This window comes from Homalodisca vitripennis, unplaced genomic scaffold (assembly GCF_021130785.1).
Source record: "Homalodisca vitripennis isolate AUS2020 unplaced genomic scaffold, UT_GWSS_2.1 ScUCBcl_3948;HRSCAF=9791, whole genome shotgun sequence".
Lineage (NCBI taxonomy): Eukaryota > Metazoa > Arthropoda > Insecta > Hemiptera > Cicadellidae > Homalodisca > Homalodisca vitripennis.
In genome coordinates this window covers 33061-42269 of record NW_025780070.1, presented here as the reverse complement: position 1 = coordinate 42269, position 9209 = coordinate 33061, and positions in this window count along the sequence as shown.

Genomic DNA, 9209 nt, shown 5'->3' with positions numbered 1-9209 from the left:
CTCGTACAACTTTTGTCAGTACGGGACCAGCACAATATGCGGTCGGCCCCAGTAGGGGCCGAAAAATTGTGACGTCACAGTTCCAGGATAACTCGGCCGGAAACGTCATTTAGACCTTCAATCCGGCCTTTCTACCGTACAAGGAAAGTTTTTTTCTACATAAAAAAATTGTTCAGCATCTGGTAACCCTAATTGTGCTTTTTTTTTGCCACAGCGAATGTGTTAAGAAAGTTGAAAAATCGAATCTTAGAAGCAAGGATACTCTCAATTAGTAATAAAAATAAGTGCAAACAAAACAAACTACAAGAATCATTTCTGGGTCAGAAAAAACAGAACAGTGATAAATTTGCGTTTATGTCAATCTCTTATGTGCCGGGGATTATCAGAGAAAATTAGAGGAGTAGATAGAAAGTACATTAGAACCGTGTTTAAAACACACAAAACTATTAAGACAAAGTTTTGTAAAAACAAAACAAAACCAAAAAAATAGCACACAGGATTCCAATTACTGTGTTTACAGTATAAAAATGCATAGGCGAGAACAAAAAGACCATTAAACGTAAGGATAAAATAACACAAAGAAAACAAAATACGGGTTTCACAGAAAAAGTAAAAAAAATTGCACACCCATTGTTGGTCCGAAGACCAATCATATGAATTGGGATGAAAAAAACATCATACATCGAGAACTACATTTCTTTTAAAAGGAAATTAATAGAGGCAACATATAGTACATTAAATTGGCATAACAACCAAAAAACCAGGTCAAACCATCAGTTGAGATTAGGCCGCTTTGGTTGCTAGTTCTAAAAAATAAACTAAAGTATCAAACGGATTAGATATTTGTAATAAAACCAATGCGATGACACAGTATGGTTTTAAGTTTCATCTAGCATGAACTAAGAATAATAATAATAAAAAAAGGGACCCACTCCTGTCCTTCTTCTTTTTTATTGCCACCATCTGTTTTTTTTGCCGTGACGATTGCCATTTGCTAATGGCCTCTGGTCAGTCGTAGGGTGGTTGGTAGACGAATGCAGACGTATTGTGACCTGTATTCTGTAGTTTAATTTTAATGATTAGTGTTGTGTATACTTTTATTATTAAGTACATGTTGTTTTAGAGTTAGTAAAGTTGGCACACAAACATGGTGGTTGTGATTCCTGACTTAGGCGTGTCACATACGCTTTTTTTATGATTTGTTTATTTTAACCTAGTTTGTAATTATGTATTAATTATATTAGTTATTTACCCTGTAGAAAACAGATCAGATTGCAGATCCTTGAAACGTAGTGTTATTGGTTTTTGTTTCCACTGAACGGACTTTCAACTATAGTTTATTTTTTTTATAGTTTTGGGCAGAAATGATAAAAAACCGGTAAAGCATTTTTAAGTGTTCATTTTCCATGCTTTTCATTTCAAGTTTATTACTAAATTTATATACATTTAAAGACAAAAAGAGTTCTTTTTAAGTGTGTCTTTAATGTTTCATGTCATGTTTATAATTTTGTACAAAATTTTTATGTTCAGAAGCGAAGCAATTTTAGTTTTTTTGAAAAGTTTTATGTAAATGAGTGCTTTGTTCAATTCAGTTTGAAACTCATATCAATATGGTTTTTTTATTTTTCAATAAGAAGTTTGTCAGATTTAAGTAAGAAGATTTTATTTTTGTTCGTTTTGTTTTCTTCCAGAAAGAAAAAAGGAGTATAAGGTTACTGAAAATGTACAGTGTAATACAAGTTAAGATCACAACGTTTAGATGTATGATGCGCTTGATATCATTAACTTCAATTGTTACTGGTAAATGACTACGAATTGTTTGTGATATACGGAACTAATGTATAAAAAATATTGTTCTTAGTTTTATATTCCTTTATTTTACTTTACTTACTTGTCTTATTTAAACCTATCGTTGAAGTGAGACCGTAAACCTCAATTTGATCTTGAGATCTGTTTGCTGAGTTAAGGGCATGCTAATGTTCAGCCAAATGTTCTAGAGAGACATGCCGCAATCATCTAACAATTTTTGCTATGTAAAATGAAGATACACTACAAGCACAATTTCTAGTCACTAAGTCAATTAATTTTTGACAACTTCCCACGCTAAAAAGACATTCACCGTGATCAAACTTTGTGTTGTCTATCTAGAAATAAAGCTTCATGCAAAACTGCAAGTGTGTATCTTGATCCCCCTTTCTTTGATATTTTTGGACAGAAAGGCAGCCGAATCAACAGTCCCAGTACCGTTTATTATGTACTGGCTTTGCTAAACGCTCAGAAAATTAGCTCTTTTTAATTTACTCCTCTCTACAAATATTTCAAATATTTGCCACCATTTTGAGTTTGAGTTTTATAAAAATAATAACCATCTTATTACAGATTTAATCATAAAAAAAACTGCATGCAAAATTTCAAATTTATACATTTAATTTTGTGCCACTAATGTGTGCACTTACACAGAGTTCATCCCATCAAAATATAAGGCTAAAGGCTAATTGAGTGTTTGGTGTGTATCACTTGACTACTAGCACTACATGGGAGATTACATTCGGAACTAAGTTGTTTACGTTAACCATACCAAATGGGGACATTTTTCTAAATGTAAACATCTGGTATATTCTGGATTGCGGGAGTTTCAAGAGTATGGTTCTGGGCTTAAAAACGTACCAAGGACCACATGTGTGCCTGGAGAACATTTTTGGTCCCCAATTTGTCACTGGAAATATTAACATCAATGTCCTCCAAACATATACTATTTACAAATACAAACAAACACACACATTCATCATGTCACATCTTTTTCATTCATTCTTTGGGGTAAGGACACATTGACTCACAAATGACTTGATTTATTAATGTTTTTAAGCATATACAATAGATATGATTCCCTTCTTCTCTGATATTTCAAACTTACCATCCAGTTTGATTTTAACACTTATAAGTAAGATCTTAAATAAAAGGTTTGCTACCCTCTAAGAAAATCACACAGAATATAAAGAAACACGTTTATATCCTTTAATCGTTTTTTTTTTCCAAAAAGGAAAAATTTCAGAAATAAAGAAATTTTTACCTTGAACAAGACAGCAAATATGCAATAATCTCTCTCAATATATATAAATTATGTAATTATGTACAGGGTGAAGTGAGACATGTTTTGAATTTCGATTATCTACCCAAGAAGTTGATATCTGGAAGCCAACTGAACAAAACAGTTATCAGTAAACTAACTTACAATATATTTACAGTAGGATGTGTAGGAACTTTGTCAAATGTACAGCAGTGGGTGGTAACCCTATTAACATAACAGAGTCACAACAACAGGCAAGAGAGGGATCTGGCGAGCTCTTTAGCTCTCATTTCAGGTTTACTTTGGTTCCAGTTTCTAGTACTTGTCACATAGTATTTTTATGCTTACAATTAATTAGTGATTACAGCAGAAAATATTTTTTAAAATTAAAACAGTTGTTTGTTCAAAAAAGTGGAAAACTAAAAAATAAGAAAACTTAATTGTAAAATCTTAAAATGAAACTAAAATTCAAACTATACTAAATTCCATTAATTCACCCGAACACAGATGACAATAAACTGAGGTTTTTTACAATTTCTTGTTTGAAAACTTCAAATTTATTATAAAAAACGCTCATTTTAGGATAACCTGTTCTCAAAAGAAAAGAAATTTCACATTAGTAGCTCCATTGATGCACCTAAACATTATTTGGCAACCTCATACATTTTCAAAACATAAATCTCCTAAGAAATATAATTTTTATGTATTTGTATCAAATAATAATCTGCATTTAGGTCTCTAAAAACAAACTTTGCATGACAACAACAGTTTATTCGATTTTTTTAGATCAATCTTACACATTATCGTATGATTTACTTCAAATTTTAGGTAATTTACACAATATAAAACCATACAAATTTTCTAATTCAATTGTAATTACAAATAATGTTGACAATATTTTACATATAACTGCTAAACATTTTATTAAACCTGAGATTATTCCTGAATATTGCAAAAATATACAGTTTGTTGAATTTAAAAAAACCAAAACAATGAAAAACCATTAATTGTTTGAAATATTCTGATAACAAGGATTGCAGTTCTTATAGTTTATATTGTGCTTTGACTTTCAAAACATTTTCAGAAGACTGGTTGTATTTATTAATAACTACAATTTACCAATGTAATCTTTGTTTTTAGAAACAAAGCCTTTTTGAAAACCAAAGGATTCATCGTCAGGCAAATTCAGTTTTTTGTAAGAGTCGCCTAGCCATGAAATTTCAGGTTTAAAAGAGAGCCTGGTCAAGAAAATTAGATTGGAAAGTGTTATCATTAACTTCAACTACTTTATAATAGTGTGTAAATGATTGAAGAGTCTTAAATTTTCAGGAGGGATTTTAGAATAGAGAATATGTTTATTTCTAAATGAGATTTCAATTTTTTAAAACCATTTTTTCCTTATTAACTTGAAATTTCTAATACGTAATTTTTTTTCTAAATATGTTTAGCGCGAATACCTATAATATTTACTTTACCCACAGCATCGGAAATTATCTGAAACCACTTTTAACAATTTCTTATAGTGGTACTTTATATTTTCAACATATTTTTAGTTGTTCAGAAACCATATACCATATAAAAATTAAAAAACAAATTTGTAGGAGTAGTTCTGTCTATGGAAATTATGTTTAATATTAATAATAATTACGTATGTTTAAGATTTATAATATAATATAATGCTCTTGAGCATTATTTGATTTGGGGATCGAACCTCTAAACTTTTGATCTGTTATTGACAGGTAATATGATGAGGAATGATTGTGGTTCATAACTTCCGCATTGATGACCAGAGGCATTAGCCTCAGCCCGTTGAACTACTAATTTTTTCTTATGTATAAAAATTTTTAGACGCACTTTCCGCACTTTGTCTTCTGTTGTTTTTTCATTCGTTTTCCAAGAATTTTCAATTGGAAAATGTTAAGTGGATAAAGTAAATATTTACACGCACACTTTAAACAATTTAATAACAATGCGCAATGCAATGCTTATTAAATTATTCTAAACTGAATTTGTAATAGACGATAAAATTCGCATTAATTTTTTTTTTGTATCCATCTTTCAGAAATCTTTTTTAGTTAAAATGCACAACTTATTTAAATATGGCTGCAATATTAACTTACAGTTAAAATTTTACTGCATTAAATATAATTATTCAAGTTTGGAAAGAGCATAACTATACATAAAACTAAAGCCTGTATATCAAGTATTAGTGAAAAATGTTATAGTGGAGTGCTGTAAATTCTGACCAACTGGGGCCAGACCTAGTAGAAAACAGAGTTTCATGCGAGCCAATCAAAAAATATTAGGTTTTTGCAAAAAAATTAGCATTGGTTCAGTCAAACAATTGTCCCAGGTGCATTATTTATTTATTCACAATACAGCAAATTTAATGTTTTTAGAGCTATTTATAAATTATTATTTGGTGAATGGGAAGAGAATATACGGAAGGTGAGTGGCTTAAATAACTATATTTTTATCCTCTTATGATGGCCAATTCTATCCACCACAACACCAGTTATCTTAGTTTGGGCAATTGCACAAAAGAATATTTTCTCTCTATAAATGAAACAAATGAATAAGAGACTCAAAGACTACAGTAATATGGACTTTTTTTACCAACCTGATCTTGAATATTTAGTAAGTGTTCTTTTCAATGCCATTCCAGAATCGTTATTCAAAGAGTTTATGTTTCTAATTATTTACAAGAATTGTAATGAATATTTGTATAATATTTTTTTTCTAATGCTCTGCAATTAATTATTTATTTTACCACTTTTCTAAATTTGTTCAGATCACATTAGTAAAATTTGATTAGCGGAACTCTTAAATATCTTGAGATAAATTCCAAATTTCCACAGCACTGTATTTATAGTAGTGCCTTTGATGGTACATTTCATATAATGTCAGTACTACTTATTTTATTTTAAATTGTAATTATTAATTTTTAATTTATGCCTTTCACCTCTAGTATGCTTTAATTTTTTATAAAGATGTATTATTAGAATGAAGTTTTTGAAATAAATATTTCACTTAAAACCAATAATACAAAACACAGTAATAAAATTATGTGGCTTCATATTCTGTTAATTGAAGTACACTGGAATATTTGGAAACATTTCAAATCCAAAAATCAAACTCAAACTGTCAATTGTATGTAAAATCTTGGCCTAAACCGATTGTACCAAAATAATACTCAAATCTATGGGTAGGTATGAGTTGCGAGGTACTATGGTTAAACAAAGTTCACAGTTGGCAGTGCAGCTCTCTTGCCCTATGATAACAAACAATACTGTCCAGAGCAGTGAATGGTAAATATGAGTGTTTCTCTAAACAAACAACAATACAAAAATAAGCTCTAAGTGAAACAGCTTCAAGTGTACATAAGAGGTAGGTGTGAACACTAAGTCTACAAGTAAATAAAATAAATAATATTATATTAATGAATACTTTTATATAAAAATAATGAAGACAACGGGGTCGGGAACCGGATGTTTATTATAAACAATGTAAACAAAACAAACTTACTTTGGTTACGGGACCACAGTATAATATATAACACTATACAACACTGGTACGTGGAAACATGTAGTGATCGATACAAAAGATATGACAACATCTATAATAGCAACTTTATGTTCATTAGGCCATTAAACATACCCTTGGAAGAGATGTTTCTATTAACGTGTGGTTCTCTCTCTCGATCCTCCAGCACAGAAAACGCACTCCTACATCTTGCAACAAAATAAATGGCAAGCTTTCTTCCTTTCCTTCACTAGTACAAACTAAAATATGCCAGCTGGCACTCGAGCGTAGGAAAAATATTGCAAGAACACTCAAAAGTGCGTGTTTACTGCTTTATACTGCAATTGATTAAAATTGTAAGTACAGTGAGCTCGACCAAGGGCACAATGTCAAGTAGAGTTGGCACCTGAGTTGTTGAATTGAGGTCAGTATGGTGTCGAATTTCACCTTAAACAATTTTTTGTAGCTTTCATGACACAGACTTGAACCGACCTTATAGTGGCCTACAATATAATATAATAATAATAATAGAAAAACCAATCTTCCTTTTAGATTTAAAAAAACGATTAGCTAGCATTAGATAGATTAACATAAATCCAATTAATATAACTTTAATTACATTGTCTAATAGTTAATTTAAATTATTTATCTAATAATCTAAGGATTTACATCAGAATAATTTCACTAAATTTGAAAACAGCATTTCAACCTACAAAAAATTAATTACTTTTCACTTTATTTCAAACCATTTATTTATACAATACAGTCTAGAACAAAATAAATACAAAGACCAGTTTCTTATTTACTCTTTGACAGATGGTAAAAACTGTGCGTCGTCTGAACTTTTAGGCCTGATTTTACAAAATATATAACAGTAGCAAACCAGTACAGTATTGCTCCCAACGGTTTCAGTAGGCGGGTCTCACAAGTACAAAACGCTACAGTTGTACAATCAATGGATACAAAAAGTCTTGTACATAAAACATTTGTGTGATGCTGTTAAAAAACCGGAAACCATCTTATTGCTACACGTGACCCATACAACATGGCGTTGTAAGAATCTTTACAGTTTTAATTGCGATTGCTGATTCAACTCATGTCCTACAGAATTTACCTTCTACTTTAATATGAAAATTTCAGCAGGGGCTTATACAATCAACACCCTCTTGTAATTTTCCATTTAAATCTAAGTTGTGTTATAAAAAATTGCATAACAATAAACAACAAATATAAAAGCTCCAAAATGCTTAAAAAAGGCATCCCATACTAAAGAGTACTCCATTATGCCATAAACCATTTGGAGTTCATTTTACAAACATCAAAAGATATACATATTCTTTTAGATTTAATTTGTATTTTGTATAAATGATATCAGCTGAAAACGTATTTACAATATTTTCCAAATAATCAGATACTCAATATCAAACCCCCTAACAATACATTAAAATACAATGCTTATACAATAATACACACAATATAAAAAGGTAAAACTACTAAACGCAACATTATGCTAAGTCAGACATACCACTAGTTTATAAATAAATTATATTATTGAACTAATTTGTTCACAATTCACGGTTGTCAAGAAAGGTCAAACTTACAACACTCGTACCTCTTTGAAAAATTAAAAAATATGAGTTTTAATTTTTAAAACTGTGCGAGAATGGATTTTGCAATACTTTTATGCAAAAAATGAATTACATTTTGTTGTACTACATTTCACAAGTGAATAGCTTCCTCATCAAAAATATTACTAGCTTTTAATCATATTTCAAATTTCAATATAAAATGTTACAAACTGCCTGATGTATAGTTGGTAATGTAAGCTTAATAAAACCTTTTAAGTTTAAATGTAGGAGTTCACCCAATGTATCTCAAAATAATAAAAAGACATATTATCTCAATTATGCTTTCCATGAGCAGAAAAAATATTCTTTTGGGAAAGAAATAAAGAACAAGACATAATACAAAGGAGGTTTTGTTTGAAATCATGTTCTACTTTGTACTCTGTTTTATCTTATTTAATAGTATTATATGTTTATGCCTATAAACAAGTAATATTTGGATAAATTTTTATAATTTTGAGATAAATTGATACAAAATAAAACTATTTTTTAAAGAAGTCATATATTTTTATTTATACACACCTATCATTTGAACTGTATCATTTTTGATAAGGAAGTCGTGGGCAATAGCTTATCAAAAAATTGGAAATATCCAATAGGTAGTTTTACAGCAGTAAGAAAACTGTAGTCTCTTATACTCTGTGTATAGCTAATAGTGTAGGCCCTGAGCCATTCACACAGTGAAAATATAAAATTCATAATTCACCCAAATGGTTTATGACAGATTAATTGAGGTAGATGAAGTAGTTAACTTTACATTGTTCAACTAAGAAAAAGGCTTAATGTCGCTCTAACACAAGACCGGTTTGTTGAGATTCGTCAATGCTACACATGTGACCATGACGGATCAGTCGGGCTCAGTTGCAGTCGCAGCGGAAAACCCGGCACACCACAACGGTTTATCCCAGCATCGTCCGACACCCATCGAGACGCACAGCACTACAGCACAATATTATGCCACCAAGATGTTCGGTACTGAGTGCGGTCAGTAGGCA